The sequence below is a fragment of the Microcebus murinus genome, chromosome 6 (assembly GCF_040939455.1).
Source record: "Microcebus murinus isolate Inina chromosome 6, M.murinus_Inina_mat1.0, whole genome shotgun sequence".
Classification (NCBI taxonomy): domain Eukaryota; kingdom Metazoa; phylum Chordata; class Mammalia; order Primates; family Cheirogaleidae; genus Microcebus; species Microcebus murinus.
In genome coordinates this window covers 86,763,951-86,781,956 of record NC_134109.1, presented here as the reverse complement: position 1 = coordinate 86,781,956, position 18,006 = coordinate 86,763,951, and positions in this window count along the sequence as shown.

Here is an 18,006-nt window from a genome sequence, read left to right as displayed (position 1 = left end):
TACCTTTCTTAGTTTTTCTGTCAGCATTGAATACACTCAGTATCTTCCCATTGCCTTTCAAATGTCCCTAGGGTGTTTGAAAAGAATATCTAGTATCTATTGTTGGCAATCTACATTCCACATGTGATCGTTTGATTAAGCTTGACAAATGTTTTGTTCAAATTTTCCATATCATTACAATTTCTTACTTGCTCAGTCTGTCAGTTATTTTAAGAGGTATGTGAAATCTTTCACAAAGAGAATTTATAAGTTTCTCCTTGTAGTCCTTTTAATTTTTTCGTCTCAATTTTTAACCTATTTTATGGTTACATACATTTAGCACTCTTATTTCTTCCTGGTTTATTAAAACTCTTAAAAACTACCTAGTGGCTTTCCTTATCTTTAGAAATGTTTTCCCCTTCTATTTAAAATTAATATATCTATTCCAGATTTTTTTCATTAGTATTTGCCTGATATATTTTTTCCATTCTACTTTCAACCTTTGTTTTATGCTTTTGTTGTTCAGAATTTCAGTTCATTTAAAAGGTAATTTCACAAATTAGATATTATTATTTTCTACAGTTATTATTTGTTGAGATTTATTCATATGCTTATAATTTTTTTTTTAGTATTTCTTCTATTGCAGAGCTTCCTACTGAGATTATTTTCTTTTTTCCTGATGTACTTACTTTAGAAGTTCCTTTACCACTTTCAGCAATGGACAGATCATCCATACAGAAAATCAACAGCAAAAAAAAATCAGACCTAAACTCTACCATAGACCAAATGGATTTCATAGACATTTACAGAACATTCCAACCAACAGCTGCAGAATACACATTCTTCTCAACTGCACAGGGAACATTCCCAGGGTGGATCATATGTTAGGTCACGAAACAAGGCTTAACAAATTGAAGAAGATAGAGATCATATCAAGTATCTTTTCTGACCATAATGGTATAAAACTAGAAATAAATAATAAAAAACTTCAGGAACTTTACAAATACATGGAAATTAGACAGCATGCTCTTAAATAACCAATAGGTCAATGAATAAATTAAAAGGGAAATTAAAAAATGTCTTGAGGCAAATGAAAATGAAAATACATTGTATCAAAACCTATGGGACACAGAAAAAGCAGTTCTAAGGGGGAAATTTATAGCAATAAATGTCTACATCAAAAAAGAAGAAAGATTTCTAATAAACAACTAATTATATACGTGAAGGAACTAGAAAAATAAGAACAAACTAAATCCATAATTTGTGGAAGAAAGGAAATAATAAAGCTCAGTGCAGAAATAAAATAGGGTCTAAAAAAATTCAAAAGATCAACAGAAGAGTTGATTTTTTGACAAGATAAACAAAATCAATAAACCTTTAGCTAGACTAAGAAAAAAAGGAAGAAGACTCAAATAAAATCAAAGATAAAAAAGGAGGCATTACAATTGATACCATAGAAATACAAAAAACCGTAAGAATTGATGTACTATGAACAACTATACACCAACAAATTTGATAACATAGAATAAATGAATAAGTTCTTAGACACATACAACCCACCAAGATTAAATGATGAAGAAATAGAAAATCTGAACAGACAAATAACAAATGAGGAAATTGACAGTAATAAAAAGTCTTTCATCAAACAAGCCCAGGACCTGATGGCTTCATTGCTGAATTCCACCAAATATTTAAAGAAGAATTAATACTAATCCTCTTCAAACTATTCCAGAAAATTGAAGAGGAGGGAACACTTCCAAACTCATTTTATGAGGCCAGCATTGCCCTGATTTTAAAACCAGACAAGAACATAACAAAAAAAGCAACTGCAGGCAATAGCCCTGATGAACATAAGCACAAAAACTCTCAACAAGATACTAGCAAACTGAATTCAACATCACATTAAAAATATTGCTGGGTGTGGTGGTGTATACCTGTAGTCCCAGGTACTTGGGAGGCTGAGATAAGAGGATCACCTGAGCCCCAGGAGTTTGAGTCCAACCTTGACAAAATAACGAGACCAGATCTCAAAAACAAACAAACAAATCACAGGACATTAAAAAGATCATTCACTATGATTAAGTGAGATTCATCTCAGGGATGCAAAGATGGTTCAACATACACAAATCAATAAATATGATACATGCATGCATTAACAGGAAGACAAAAACTATATAATCATTTCAATAGATGCAGAAAAAGCATTTGACAAAATTCAACATCCCTTCATGATAAAAAAAAAAAAAACTCCCAACAAATTTAGTTATAGATAGTATGTGACTCAACACAATAATGCCATATATGACAAACCCACAGCTAACATTCATATTGAATGGAGAAAAGCTAAACGCTTTTTTAAAAAACTCAGGAACAGGCTGGGCGCAGTCGCTCACACCTGTAATCCTAGCACTCTGGGAGGCTGAGGCTGGAGAATTGCTTGGCTTGAGCTCAGGAGTTTGGGACCAGCCTGAGCAAGAGTGAGACCCCGTCTCTACTATACATAGAAAGAAATTAGCCAAACAACTAAAAAATAGAAAAAAAATTAACCAGGCACGTGACATGTGCCTGTCGTCCCAGCTACCCGGGAGGCTGAGGCAGGAGGATCGCTTGAGCCAAGGATTTTGAGGTTGCTGTGAGCTAGGCTGATGCCACAGCACTCTAGCCCAGGCAAGAGAGTGAGACTCTGTCTCAAAACAAAAAACAAAAAAAATTCAGGAACAGGACAAGGATGCTCACTTTTACCACTTCTATTTAGTAGTGGAAGTCCTAGCTAGAGCAATTAGACAAGAGCAAGAAATAAAAGGCATCCAAATTGGAAAGAAGGAACTCAAATTGCCCCTGTTTGCAGATGACATGATCTTATATATAGAAAATCCTAAAGACTCCACCAAAAAACTGTTAAAACTACTAAATGAATTCAGTAAAGTTGCAGTATACAAAATCAACATATAATAATAATTGGTGGTATTTCTATCTAGTAATAATGGACTATCCAAAAAAAATCAAGAAAATAATTCTATTTACAATAGCAACAACAAGAAAATACCTAGGAATAAACTTAACCAAGGAGGTGAAAGATCTCTACAATGAAAAGTATAAAACATTGGTGAAGAAAGAAATTGAAAAGGACACAAATAAATGGAAAGAGAACCCATGTATACAGATCATAAAAATCAATATTGTTAAAATGGCCATATTACCCAAAGTAATCTACAGATTTAATGCAATCCTTATCAAAATACCAATTATATTCTTCACATAAGTAGAAAAAACAATCTTACAATTCATATGGAACCACAAAAGATCCTGAATAGCCAAAGCAATGCTGAGCAAAAAGAGCACAACTGGAAGCATCATACTACCTGACTTCAAAATATACTACAAAATTATAGTAACCAAAACAGTATGGGACTGGCATAAAAGCAGACATGCAGACCAATGGAACAGAATACAGAGCCCAGAAATAAATTCATGAACCTATAGCCAAGTGATATTTGACAAAGGTGTCAAAGAGATACATTAGGGAGAAGACAGTCTCTTCAATAAATGATCCTGGGAAAATTGGATATTCACAGGTAAAAAAATGAGACTAGATTCCTACTTCTTACTATATATAAAAATCAAGTCAAGAAAGATGAAATATTTAAATGTAAAACCTGAAAATCTGAAGCTACTATGACAACACATAGGGGAAACACTTTAAGACATTGGGCTGGGCAATGATTTTTAAAATAATACCTCAAAATCACCAGCAACAAAAGCGAAAATAGACAAATGGGATTACATCAAACTAAAAAGCTTTTGCACAGGAAACAATTAACAGAGTGAAGACACAACCTGCAGAATAGAAGAAAATATTTGTAAACTACACATCTAACAAGGGATTAATATACAGAATATTAATATATAAGGAATTTAAACAATTCAACAGCAAAAACAAATAAAAAAAATCCAAAAAAAAACCCTAAAACCCAAAACAATTAAAAAGGGTGCAAAGGCCTTAATAGACATTTCTCAAAAGAAGACACAAATGGCCAGCAGGTATGTGAAGAAATGCTCAACATCACTAATATCAGGGAAATGCAGGTCAAAACCACGATGAGATACCAACACACTCTAGTTAGAATGGCTATTATCAAGAATACAAAAAAGAAAAAAGTGTTGGTGAGGATTTGAAGAAAAGGAACATTTACATACTACCATTGGTGAGATTGTAAATTAGTGCAGCCATAATGGAAAACCGTATGGAACTTCCTCAAAAAGTTAAAAATAGAACACCATATGATCCAGCAATCCCACTACTGGGTATATATTCAAAGGAAATGAAATCAGTATGTTGAAAAGATCTCTGCACTGCCATGTTTATTATAACACTATTTACAACAGCCAAGATATGGAATCAAAGTGTCCAACAGTGGATGAATGGATAAAGAAAATGTGGCATATCTACAGAATGGAATGGTATTCAGCCATAAAAGATAATTAAATCCTATCATTAGTGATAGCATGGATCAACCTGGAGGACATCATAAGTGAAATAAAACAGATGAAGAAAGAAAAATAACACATCGATATCACTCATATGTGGAACCTGAAAAAAAAGTTTATTATATAAAAATAGAGAGTAGAACAGTGGTTACCAGAGACTAGGAAGGGGAGTGAGAAGGGGAGGATGTAGAAAGGTTTGTATATGGGTTCAAAGTTACAATAATACAGGAGGAATAGGTTCTGGTGTTCTATTGCACAGTAGGGTGACTATGGTAAGCAGTATGTTATTCTATATTATGAAATGGCCATAAGATATGCTTTTGAATGTTCTTACCACAAAGTGATGATATTATAAATGCATAAGGTGATAGATATGCTAACTACCCTGATTTGATCATTATATAACACATACATTTATATAACACATACAATTTGATATTGTATCCTGTAACTATGTCCAATTATGATGTGCCAGTTAAAAAATACAAAATAATGAAAACCCCCCAAAAAAAAGTTCTTTTAGTAGAGATATGTTGGAAGTTAATTCCTTCAATTTGTCTGAAAATTTCTTTGTTTTGATTTATTTTTTCTTTCACTATTCAAAGATAACTTTTCTAGGTATAGATTTATATTTGGTGATTATTTTCTTTTAGTGCTTAGAGACATTATTCCATTGTCCTGCTTTAATTGTTACTGAGAAATCAGCTTTTGGTCTAATTGATGTTCACGTGAAAGTAATTTGTTCTTTTTACTCTCTGGCTGCTGTGTGTGTGTGTGTGTGTGTGTGTGTGTGTGTGTGTGTGTGTGTGTGTGTGTTGGGGATACTTCTAAGTTCACCTCTTTTACTTGGTGTTCTATATTCTCACTGCAATGCATCCATGTGAAAGTTGTTTATATGTATTCTGCTTGGGATTCATTGGGTTCCTGACTCTGAAGATTCATACGTTTAATAGATTCTGGGAAAGTTTCAACTATAATCTTTTCAAACTATTACCTTTCCCCATTACTTCCTGCAACTCTGATTAGTTGTAGTTCAAGTTTCTCAATCCATGCTCCATGATTTTTGATTTCTATTTTATATTTTTTATTTCTATATCTCCTGAGTTGCATTCTGGTTAATTCCTTCAGTCCTGGTTATTCAGTACACAAATCTCTTTTCAGCTATGTCTAATCTGCTGTTTAACCTGCCATTGAATTTCTAATTTGAGTTTCTAAATATTTTAAGTGGTTTTCAAAAAACAATTTCTAGCTATTATTAATAAACTCTTATTCCTTGCCATGTTTGTGATAGTCCTCATTTTTTTCTTTAACCATATTAAACAAAGTTATTTTATATTCATTTTTTTATTGTTATAACATAGTCTTTGTAAGTATAATTCCGTAGTCTGTTGTTTCTCCTACCTCTGACTCATGGTGGGTTTTTTTATGAGTATGGGGATGTTTTTTAATGAGAGTCAAGTGCCTTAGAACTTTATCCTCAGGAATTCACTGAAGCCTGGGTTTAATCAAGGTGTGCCACTCTGTAAAGAATTGTGCTTGCTTCTGTGACATGTCTACAGGCCTTTCCAACCTGCAAATGCTTTAAATGCTTTGTGTGTGTGTTTGCGTGTGTGTGCGCGCACGCACATGCACGTGCCCTGCAGAATTTCAATTCCCAACCATTATTTTGGTTAGAAATTTCAGGACAGTGCTTTTATTTCCTTCTACCAAAGGCAAGTCTAAGGTAGGCAAATTTCTCATAAAATCTGCCTCTATGGGAATTTTGTTTCTTTGTTCTGTATTTTGTACACTAAGAATGTCACCTTTAAAGGGTTTAACTTGGAGGTCTCTGACCGGACTCACCTTGTATGAGCCCCGTGCTTTCTCTCCTGTGCCCCTCTTTCCATAGGCTGCCAGGGATTGATAGATATGCAACCTTTGGCCTCAGTGCTTGCTCAGTTCATGCTTTCTTATGATTTTGAGCCTCTGAGGATTTTCCTAACCTCCCTGCCTTATCAACTACTCATTTAATGATTTGAGACTTCAGTGACTATCTATCTATATACACACATATATAAGTACTCACATATATATATATATATATATGATATTCTTTTAAAATATATTGTATGAGGAGTACATTTCCGGTGATCTAGTTCAGCATATTGAAGTTAAATAGAAATACCTTATTTGCTTGCTTGCTTTCATTCTTGATTTCTGTATCTCTTTCTCTCTCTCTGTTTCTTATTCTTTTCTTCATTTCTCATTATTCCATTTTTCTTTCTTGTCATTCTGTTTTTCTTTTTTTGCCCTTGACATTTTCTTTTCTTTTTCTCTCTCTTGTCTCTTTATTCTCCTTATGTTTCTTTTCTTTTTTGTTGTCTTTCTTTCCTTCTATTCCTTCCTTTTCTTTCCCCTTTCTTTCTATTATTGTTCATGCCATTTTTCAACAAAGGCCAAAATATTTTTTCATCTAATGCAGACTAATTTCTTAATAAACTATTTTTAGGAAATTCGTTTAGCCATCACTAATGAGAACAATGAGGTTCTGCATCATTGGCACGAGATCATATTTATTCAATATAGTGCTTTTCATATAATAAGTGCTCAATAAATGTTTTTGTTTTTGAATGAAATGTTATTAAAGATTCTAACTCTATTAGGGTGAGCACATTGTGAGCTCGAAATGTTGCCAAGTAGACTGTACCTGTGACTCAGTCAAGCCTAACCCAAGCTGACAGAGAAATCGATGGAATGTTAATTGATAGCAGCTGGATGACTGGCATGCGTGCAGCCACAGGAAAGGGCCAAGGATCTCTCAGCGAGGATAAAACTTACATTTATCAAAGACCCCAGAGGCTTTTTAATGAGAGTGACCTCTGGTTAAAATTAAAGTGAAGGGGAAATAAAGATAGTAATTTGGGGACTTTGGGTTCTAGCATATTTTCCATTTAATAGCCACTGACTTAGAAAATGAAACCCATGGAATTCTCATAATAGTACTGACTTGGCTTTAATGATCCCAAAACCCCAGTAGGTGGGTTCACAACTTGTTGGTTAGCAACATTGGAAAGTGTCCTAAGTAGAGAAAACAGGACTAAGTCCCCAAATCGAAAATATCATTATCAGTGTCTGGGCTGATAGAAAAACAGGTTGTGGTTATTGAATTTGCCTCTTAGGGTAGGCTGAGGGAGGTAGCTTATTCACTGGATTGAGAGAGACTCTAGATGGATTTGAGGGGAATAAGATCAGAGTCTTTATGAATCACTAGCTGGCTGAACATCTGCAAAGACCTCCCATTATATGAAAAGTTCTAAGTTAATGCACAAATACGTGACAAGGCTAAACCTGCTACAGGTTGTAGTAGATGTTCTGGTGGGGGCCCGCTGGACTATCTCCTTTGGCACTTGCGATTTCCCCAAGAGAAATTAGTGATCGCCCTGGCCACTAAATGAGGCCTCTCATCTCTAAATGTAAAGCCGACTGATGCAACTTGATTGTAAAATAGCAGTTTGACTTCGGGTATGTGCAAATGTTAAAGTATGGTAGTGCTTAATTATATACTGATGAGTTGGTTTTATCCATTTTTCTCCCCAATACACACCTTTATTTTCTGTAGCATTTTAAAGCAAGTTCCTGATATTATTGCATTTTATCTGTAAATACTTTATAATACTGGCTGCTCTTGAAAAGGGTCAAAGTTATATCCAGCTGGTCCAAGACATGAACCTGGTCCATGATACTTCATCCTCATCTGCTGATACTAACATCCATGTATGTGTCAGGAACATTTTAAATGCTTCACACTTTTTAACCCATTTTACACCCCTGACAAACTTGGAGGGAGTCAAAATCCTTGAGGACCCACAGGGTATCAGAACAACTCCACCTACATATCCACTATCCCAATATAGGTTCCACTGTGCAAGAATTACTGGCAACTCTGACCCTTTGGACCTGTTTGGCTAGAATTTCTCCTTTTTTCTTTCCCACTGAGCCTCAGAAGGATGTAGGTGACTTTACTGCTTGCTTGTGTTTTACCCATACACGAAAAATCTGTTTCTCTGGATAAAAGACCATTCATTCATGAGACAAAGAGCTGTTTTCATTCTTGGAACTTGAAAGGTATTCATTCCTTCAGCAGACTCATATTCGAAGACATCTTTACATTTTTTACCATCAAACAGTGGTTATTTCAGTTATGGGTTCTGCTGCTTTGTGACGATTGTGAAGAAATGGAAGAAGCCGTGGAGAACAGACAGGCTTACTTTAGAATCAACCCACTTGCTTTTCCTTAGAAGGTACAAGGAAAGTACATCAATAGTGTACATTACTATATCCATCTGCTATAAATTACTACCTCCTATGGTAATCTTTTAAGTTGGCATATTTTAGGCTGGAAAAGGAGTCTTTTCCAACCTTATGACCCAAGGAATGTTGACCACTTTCACTTAGACTCAAAAATAAATTTTGAGAGTTATTTGGATTTTTTCCCCAAGGGAACAGATGAAGAAACTATATAATATTTTAAATACATTATTTCATAATTTAAAAATTGTGAATATAAAGTCTGGTCTCTGAGAATCCAGGCGTACAAAGGAAGAGTTTTTCATTAGGGAGATGGCTGAGCAGGGATAGAGCTGCAAGGACAGCCCCATGCCACCACCCTGGGGAGCAGGACAACACTGGGAGCTCTGAATGCTGACAGGCAGCTGCAGAAAAGGGAAGAAGAAACAGGCCAACTCAGATTACTTTTGTGGTGGCACCTTGGAGTCTGAAGTTGTGATGTCTGGTAGGCGGTGTCTAGGGTCAACTGAGAACACGGTGGATTAGGATTATCACAAAGATGTTCATTTCAATAAACACTGATCTAGTTGGTGGCTTTCAAATCTGGCTCTGTGTCAGAATTACCTAGAAAGTTTTGAAAAAATTCAGATTCTGACACATGCCAGATCTACTGAATCAAACCCTCTAGGGATGAAGTCCAAGAATATGTATTTTTGGAAATCTCCCCTGGTGGTTCTGATGTTCAGCCAGTTACTATAGAGCTGTACTGTGATATTTAGTAATTGTATGATATTTTATTATATGTGCATGTATTTTATTGCTATTGTAAACAGTATTATAATACATATATTCTTGATCCATAGACACTTGGTCAACTATTAATACTTAGAATACATTCCTAGAAATAAAATTTCTGAGTGTGCCTGTTTTGATGCATTTTTATACTTATAGGTAGATATGCAGTAGAGGCCCTATTGACCCTCTAGAACTGAATCCCTTAACACTTCCCCTAGTATTTTATACATCCTTCCCAATACTGGACATTATATGTCATCTTTTTCAATTGTATAAATAAAGACTATCTTATTGTAGATTCAATTTGCCTTATTATTATTACCTATATTTATATGTGTTTGGATACCATTTTTAGATTGGGATCTACAAAAATGACTTCTTCTTGGGAGCTGTGTGTGTGTGAATTGATAGTCACCCATAGGATGTTGCAAGCTGAGACTCGGGGGACCTCAGGAAGAATAAGGAAGAAGAAGCGTATCTTCAACTCCTTTTGTTGCCTGACTCTGGAGGAGATGGGGATTTGAAGCAATGGCACCCCTGTTGCACCGTTTTCCTGAATCGCTCTGGGTAGGGGGAAAAGTACTTCTGGAAACTAGTGATGACTAGAGGTTATTACCCTGGGTTGCAGTGGGGCCGGTGGAGATGATCCTGTACATCATAGGTGGAATTTTCTGTGAACTTGTAGACTTCAGTCGGTTGTTCTGAAATGGGACAGGCCAGCTAGGCGAAAACACAAGTGGCAGTTTGTCATGGGATTTCCCTTACCCATTCCCAATTCCTCCCAGACCCTTAGTGGTCTCTCCTGGAAGCATCTTCTTAATAAATCACTTGCACATAAATCTTCATTTCGGAGTCTGCTTCTAGAAAACTGACCCAAGACAGAGCTTAAGTATTTTTTTTTTTTTTTAGAAGGAAGGGATTTTTAATACAGGGAACTAGGTGCTTACAAGATCATTGGAAGGTAGTAGGAATAGGAGGCCACAATTAGGTTTAAGCATCCCTAATCCCACAACTAGGTTTAAGCATATGCTTCCCTAATCACAGAATCAAGACGCTGCTGCCTGCATGGGCACAACTATGTCACAGTAGCCAAGTTGGTGACTAGACACCAGAATACTGTGCCCGGCCACTATCTAGTAGAAGCCATGTCTTTGAGACTTTGATTCCAGCTGTAACCTCCTAGAATACACAGTAAGGAGGTTTCTGACTCAATCCTAACTTCCTCATTTTGCAAATGCAGGTAACTTGCAGAATCTATTTCAAATATAGAACATGGTTGCAAGGGAGTATGGGAAATGTAGTTTTTACTTTCTAGTCTCTGCAGTTTAGGAAGAAGGAAGAAGGAAGCGGAAATGGAAGCTGTTTGCCAATTGATCATAATCACACCACTAGGGGCAAGAGGAAATGAATTAGCATGGACCCACTTCAGGGACTTTGGCCATTATAGTTTTATGCCTGGAATGTGTGTCTGTTATCTTCAATTCCTACTCTACCCCAAAGCTGGTTAATTGACAATCTTCTTCAGTAATCACTTTAGTGTTTTTCAAACTGCAGGTATCACTAATCAAAGAGTCATAAAATCAGTTTAGTAGGTATCGCCAGCAAGGTGGAAAAATAATAGACTATAAATTACATTTCTTAGTGAGGGTCATGGACAAAAGGCTTGAAAAACATTCCCTAAAATGTAATTCTCTCAATTCCCTGGTATTTATGTCTGGGTGTGGTACCTCTCCCGGGAACTCTGTAATTCACTCATTACAGTTCTTATTACATATGCACACACATAAAGTCTATCACATTTCTCACACTTTTCACACATCTGTTGAATGAATAAAGGAGAAAAGGATTGTTATGGACTTTTGTTTCACTTAGACACTCTTGGGATTAATAAGTAGACTTAAGACTCAGAGAAGACTTTGAACAAGGAAGTACGTGTGCTAGAAATAAGATTAGAAACAGGCACTGAAGCAAAGTAAAAGATGTCTCAGCTCAGATCAACAGGTAATAGAGGACAAAGGCATCATGCAACCCACACAGGAGAAACTCTGACCAGCCAGCAGGGAGACCACTCTCCTAGCCTCACTGCCCAGGCTTGTCACTTGCTCCTTAGCTCAGGGGAATAGAAGCATGCTGGATACATATTCCAAATGTGTACATTGAACAGAGATCTCATCTGAGTGTGGATTCAGTTTATCTCAACAAGCCTTTATGTGATCCACAGTAAGTCTTGAATTCATGAACCCCTTGATGGTATTAAATATAGATTCCTTTGCTGATGTACCTACCTAACCAGAGAAGGAAGTAAAGCCAGAACACAGTCCCTTACCCCTCAGAGCATTCCGTTGGGGGAATGTGTTATTTAATGAAATGTACTGATAGCTAATTGAGGAGTAGGATTATAATATATTAAAAACAAATTAATAAAGCCAGCAGAATTCTTATAACAACTATGGAAGATTTCAGCTGCCTTTTAGAGGTCAGAAAACTTGGACTCAGGGAGAGGAAGTAACTAACTTACTGCAGGTGGTAGAGGAGGCACATAGCAGTGAGGACTCAAACCCAGATCTGTGTCACTCTTGAGCTATGCTTTCAACCACTCTGGCAAAGCAAGTGGTGACTAATTGTCTAATCCTTTTTCTAGCCCTTAATTACTGCTTTCTGCTTCTCTGTGGCCTGAGATTTATATTAATTTTTCCCGTGGTTGATGGCCCATGACATAAGATTCCACATTCATATACTGAAATTACAAAAAGCTTGTATGGATGGCCAAGAAAAACTTCCCCTTCAGATTGCAATCACTTGGAAATATTTGCCTTTACTCTTTAAGTTTGCATTTACAGTTAGAATGCATAAGCATTCCTAGTTATTCTGCTGTCCATTTATTTTAAAAATATATTGGGTACTTACTATGTGTCGGGCAGAGTCATATACATTGGGGATACTGATGAGGTCTCTGTTGCCACAGACTTTTTATTCTAGTTGGAGTGGATAAACAAATTTACGTTTGGCATAGATAATGTGAAAAGCAGTCAGAAGTACAATGAAAGCAATGCTAAGAGATAGTGGCCACTGTTTATGTGTGTGAGTGTGTAATGTGTTTTTTGTAGGGTAGTCGGAGAAGGCTTTTATGATAAGGTGACATTTGAGCAAGGACCTGAAAAAAGTGAGGGAGAAGGGTCCTGTGGATATGCAGGGTAGCACTTTCCAGGTGGAGGGACCAGCAAGTGCAAAGGCCCTGGGGTAGAAGTGCACTTGGCTTGTTTGGGAAACAGCGAGGAGGTCAGTGACTGCAGTGAAATGAGTGTGGGGAAAAAATGGTAGAGAAGAGAGAAAGGCCAGATGATACAGGATCTTACAGGCCCTGGTAAAGACTTCAGCTGTATTCAGAGTGAGACGTCATATTTATCGGAGAAGTAATAGGATCTGAATTGCTTTTCAGAAGAATCATTCCAGCTTTCAGGAGAGGACTGCAGTATAGAGAAGTTAAGATGGAAGCTGGGAGCTGGACCCGAGGGGAGGCTGTGCAGGACACAGAATGTGCCACAGGTTGGATTAGTGCGGTAATGGAGAAGCCGGAGAAAAGAGGTGGGAACCTACGTATAGTTTGAAGCTAAGCTTATAGGGATTTCTGATGTAGTCGTGTGATATGAGATAAAGAGAGAGAAGTCGAGATGTTAGGCCTGAGAATCTGGGAGAGTGTAGCTGTCACTGAGAGGAGGAAGGCTATGGGATGAGCAATTCTTTTAGGAAGGTAGTAGTGGTATCAGTAGTTTGGTGTTGGCCATGTTAAGTTTGAGATGCCTATTGCTGTCCAAAAGGAGCCTTTGATACATATAGTTCAGGTGAGTGGACTGGGCTGGAGATATTTCAGAGGAGTTGTTGGCACCGACATGAGACCCAATGAGATCATCTGATGACTGAATGTAGACAGAGGAAAGCAAAGATTCTAGCATTGAGCTCATGACAGCGCAGTGTTGGAGACTGAAAAGATGAGGAGGAGCCAGCCAAGGTGACAGAGACGGGGTAGGCAGTGATGGAGGAGGAAATCTAAACAGCGTGGCATTCTGGAAACCCAGAGAAGAAGGTGTTTCAGGAGGAGTGGGGCATCGGCCATGCCAAATGCTGCCGGGAGATAGAGTCGAAGGGGTTGGATGATACAGGACTGACCACTGGACCTGACAACATTTAAATCATTGACAATGTTGACAGGAGCTGTTTACGGGAATAGTGGCATTGAAAGAATGCGAGGAGAGGGGGTGGAGATGGCGAGTAGATGTAGCTCTTTCAGGGAGTTTTGCCGAGAAACGGAATGGAGAGAAGATATTAGTAAAGACATTTTTTATTTGGGTTTTACAGATGGAAAAAGTGACAGCATGTGTGTTGAGAGGATTTCTCTAGTAGAGAGAAGAAAATTAGCATGGATTGTCTGTCTGCTTTTAAATGGGAGGTAAGGCAATGTACAGGCATATTGATGCAGGTACATAGTAGAGTCAGTGGAGGGCTTGTGGATAGACTCTTCTTCTCATTGCTTTTATTAATAAAATATGATAATAGCCAAGTTTATCAATTAAGAGTTTAAGAGGAGGGCAGAGTGTTGGAGGTTTGAGGAGAAAGGGTAAAACTGACTTAACTAGGAAAATGTAGGAGTTCCAGGCAGTCTTGAGGGTCCACTTAAGCTCTGTGGTCATGAATTCAAACTGAGACAAGTCAACATGGTGCTGTGATTTTTTTCTCCAGCCTCACTCAGCAGCTTGGGTGCAGGCCCTGGGGGCGTAGGTGGAAAGTTAGGTTTGCCAAGGTTGTAGTTAGCCAGGCAAGTGCGAGAAAGTTTTCCAGGAAACTTCTACAGAGAGACAGAAGGGCGAAGGAAGTGATCTGGAAGCCTTGCAATGACTATTGCAAGGATTCCAACACGTACAGATTTAAGAAACCAATGAATGCAAGGTAGGAATGCAAGGGAGTTATTATGGTTTTTCATGATATCTAAGCTGGATAAGAAGGGAAATAAGGGTCAAGAGGACTGATGGACAGGGAAAAGGTAACGGAGACAATAGGTTGGAGGTCCTGGTGGGATTGAAGAAGAGAGTTGAGAGTTGAGTACTAAGGAGAGGCAGCTGGAGACATGGGATGTAGTGGGCAGAGAGTGGGATGCTGGGGACTGAGATTATAAAAGGACTCAGTTATTGGTAATAACTCATACTTGTGTAAGTTGCAACCTGGTGGTCCTTGAACGGTGGCCCCATAATGTTGGATGTAGTCAGGCATACCTTGGTTGCAGATACCCGCTCATTTGGTTATTTAAAAATATTATCTTATAAGACATATTATTAAGACTGATGTGTTAAACAGCATGAACTTATTATTTTATTACTGAGTCATTTTTATAAAAGAATTTGCTTGAAATAATTAAAAATATATGAAGATTCCCTTTGGATCCAAAACTTCCAGCCCTAGAAGATAAATTAAAGATATGTTCTAAGATGCATGTTCACATTGTTTACCACAATATTACTTATAGTAGCAACATCTGGGGGGAAAACCCATTGGGTTTATATTGATCCCATATACTATGGAATATTAATACAATGCAATACTATACAGACCTTTAAAAAGACATGGGGAAATGTTTATTGGCATGGGAATATATTCATCAAACATTACTAAGGGAGAAGCAATAGGTATATTTTGAGACTTTTTTGGTAAGCAATATAGGTTTTTTGTTTTTTGTTTTTTTTGCATAGAAAGAATACTAGAAGGAAATATAGCAGTAGTTAATTTTGGTTGGTGGCATTATAGATTTTTTTTCCTCTTTATAATAGGTTTTTATGATTTTTAAGATTTTTTAATTGAGCATATACTGCCTTTGAAATTAGAAACAAAAGCTAACAGTTACTATTTTAAAAACCCTACTTTTTATAGTAACCCATAGTTGTTAACAATTATGGCCTATTTATGACTCGGTTCTCTTTGTGAGCTTGAGCAGAACCATTCCTCCCAAGTTATTTTTTTTGTTTGATTAGGGCTTTTAGGATTAAAGATAGCTTCACTTTACATTCTTAGTACAGTTCTTCAGCTTCTGTTTTACTCGAGAGCTTTTGATGGCCATAAACATTTTTGTTCTTTTAACCATAACATTGTTTATCTCCACCTATCACTTCACACTATAGCCTGAAAATATAATGAAGAAATATGGATTTCAGGTAAATTGTAAAGGCATATCCAAAACAGGAATCCTCTTGCTTCTTTTCTGATATAAAAGGATTTTTTTCTCCTTAAAAAAATTTTTTGTTGTTGTTTTCCTCTATCATCAGATACTTAGCTCATAGATGTCCGCTGATTGGTTTCCTGAATCTGTACATGTCGGTATCCTGGCCAACAGTGATTGCAAGGCTTCCAGATCACTTCCAAATCAGGCTCCTTTTAAAAGATCTGCCTCATTGTCTTTTCTGGAAATGCGTATTTAAAAACCGTATTTAGAAAAATGGGCAGAAAAGATGGGGCAGAGCAAGATGGCCAAGTAGAAACCTCCAGCGATCATCCCTCCCTCCACACGAACACCAAATTCAACAACTATCCATGCAAGGAAACACCTTCAAAAGGACCAAGAATCAGATGAGTGATTACAGTACCTGGTTTTAACATTATATCAAGGAAAGAGGCACTGAGAAGGGTGAAAAAGACAGTCTTGCATTGCCTACACCACCCCTCCCCCTGCCCTGGCAGTGCCATTCCAGTGCTTTAGGTGGAGAGGGAATCTGTGTGCCCAGGGAAGGGAAACTGAATGATTGTATGACTTTGCATTGGAATTCAGGGCCAATCTATCACAGGCCCACACTGCACAGGGCAGAATTCTGCCTGCATCCATGAAGGGAACGTTTAGACCAGCATGGCCAGAGGGAAATCCTCTGCCCTAAAACACGGAGTTCCAGCTAGCCCCACCACCAGCTGACACAAAGTCACCTGGGGTCTGGAATAAATTTGTGAGGCAGGCCATAAAGGCTGCAGTCCTCTGGTGATTCCTGTGGCTGTGCTGGCTCGGAGACAGTGGACTTGGGGTCCACATGACCCAGTGAGACGTCAACAGCAGCAGCCAAGCTAATACCTGTGTCACCCCTCCTCCAACCCCAGGGAGTGCGGCTCAGGGAGAGTCTTCTTCCACTTGGGGAAAAGGAAGAGTTCAGAGGACTTTGTTTTGCAACTTGGGTGCAAGCTCAGCCACAGTAAAATAAAGTACCAAGTAGTCACCTGCAGCCTCTGATTCCTGGCCTTACTTCCTGGACAGCATTTCTAGACCCGCCCTGGCCTAGAAGGAAACACGCTGCTCTGAAGAGAAGGACCCAGTCTGGGAAGGATTCACCATCTGCTGACTAAAGAGCACGTGGGGTTTGAATAAACATCAGAGGTAGCCAGGCAGCAGACAACATGGGCTTTGCGTGAGATTGGCCTGGCTTCAAGTGTGATCTGGTGGAGTCCCAGCCATGGTGAAGAGGGAGTGTCCATATCACCGCTCCCCCAACTCCAGCAGCCCAGCACAGAGAGTGAGGGAAGAGAGTAAGAGACTTGCCTGGTAATCCAGGGAATTCTCCTATACCTTACCCAAGTCCACCAAGGCAGTAGCATCAGGAGTCTGCAAGAGTCACAGCATTACTGGGCCTGAGGTACCCGCCTCCAGTGCCACTATGGCTGAAGTGACCAGTGACTTAGATCACAACATTCATTTTTCCTTTGAATATCTTAAAAGCCTTCTTAAGAAGGACAGATTCAAACAAGTCGACACTGCAAGGATTACAATAAATACTTAACTTTTTAATGCCCAGGCATTGACAAACATCAACAAGCATGGAGCACTTCCAGGAAAACGTGATCTCACCAAATGAACTAAACAAGGTACCAGTGACCAATCCTGGACTGATGGAAATATGTGACCTTTCAGACAAAGAATTTAAAATAGCTGTCCTGAAGAAGCTCAGTGAACTTTAAGATAACACAGAGAAGAAATTCAGAAGCCTATCAGAGAAATTTAATAACGAGATTGAAATGATAAAAAAAAAAAATCAAGCAGAAATTCTGGAGGTGAAAAATTCAATTGACACAGACTGAAGATGTACCAGAGTCTCTCAACAGAAGAATTGATTAAGCAGAGCAGAAGAAAGAATTAGTGAGCTTGAAGACAGACTAATTGAAAATACACAGTCACAAGAGAAAAAATAAAAAATAACGAAATATGCCTATAAGGGTCTAAGAATCTAAGGGCAAATCTCAGAGAACTTACAGAGGACGTAGAGAGAGACTGAGGTAGAAAGTTTGTTCAAAGAAATAAAAAGGGAGCTTTCCAAACCTAGAGAAAGATATCAATATTCAGGCACAAGAAGGTCATAGAACACCAAGCAGATTTAACCCAAAGAAGACTACTTCAAGGAATTTAATAGTCAAGCTCCCAAAGGTCATGGATAAAGAAAAGGTCTTAAGGGAAGCAAA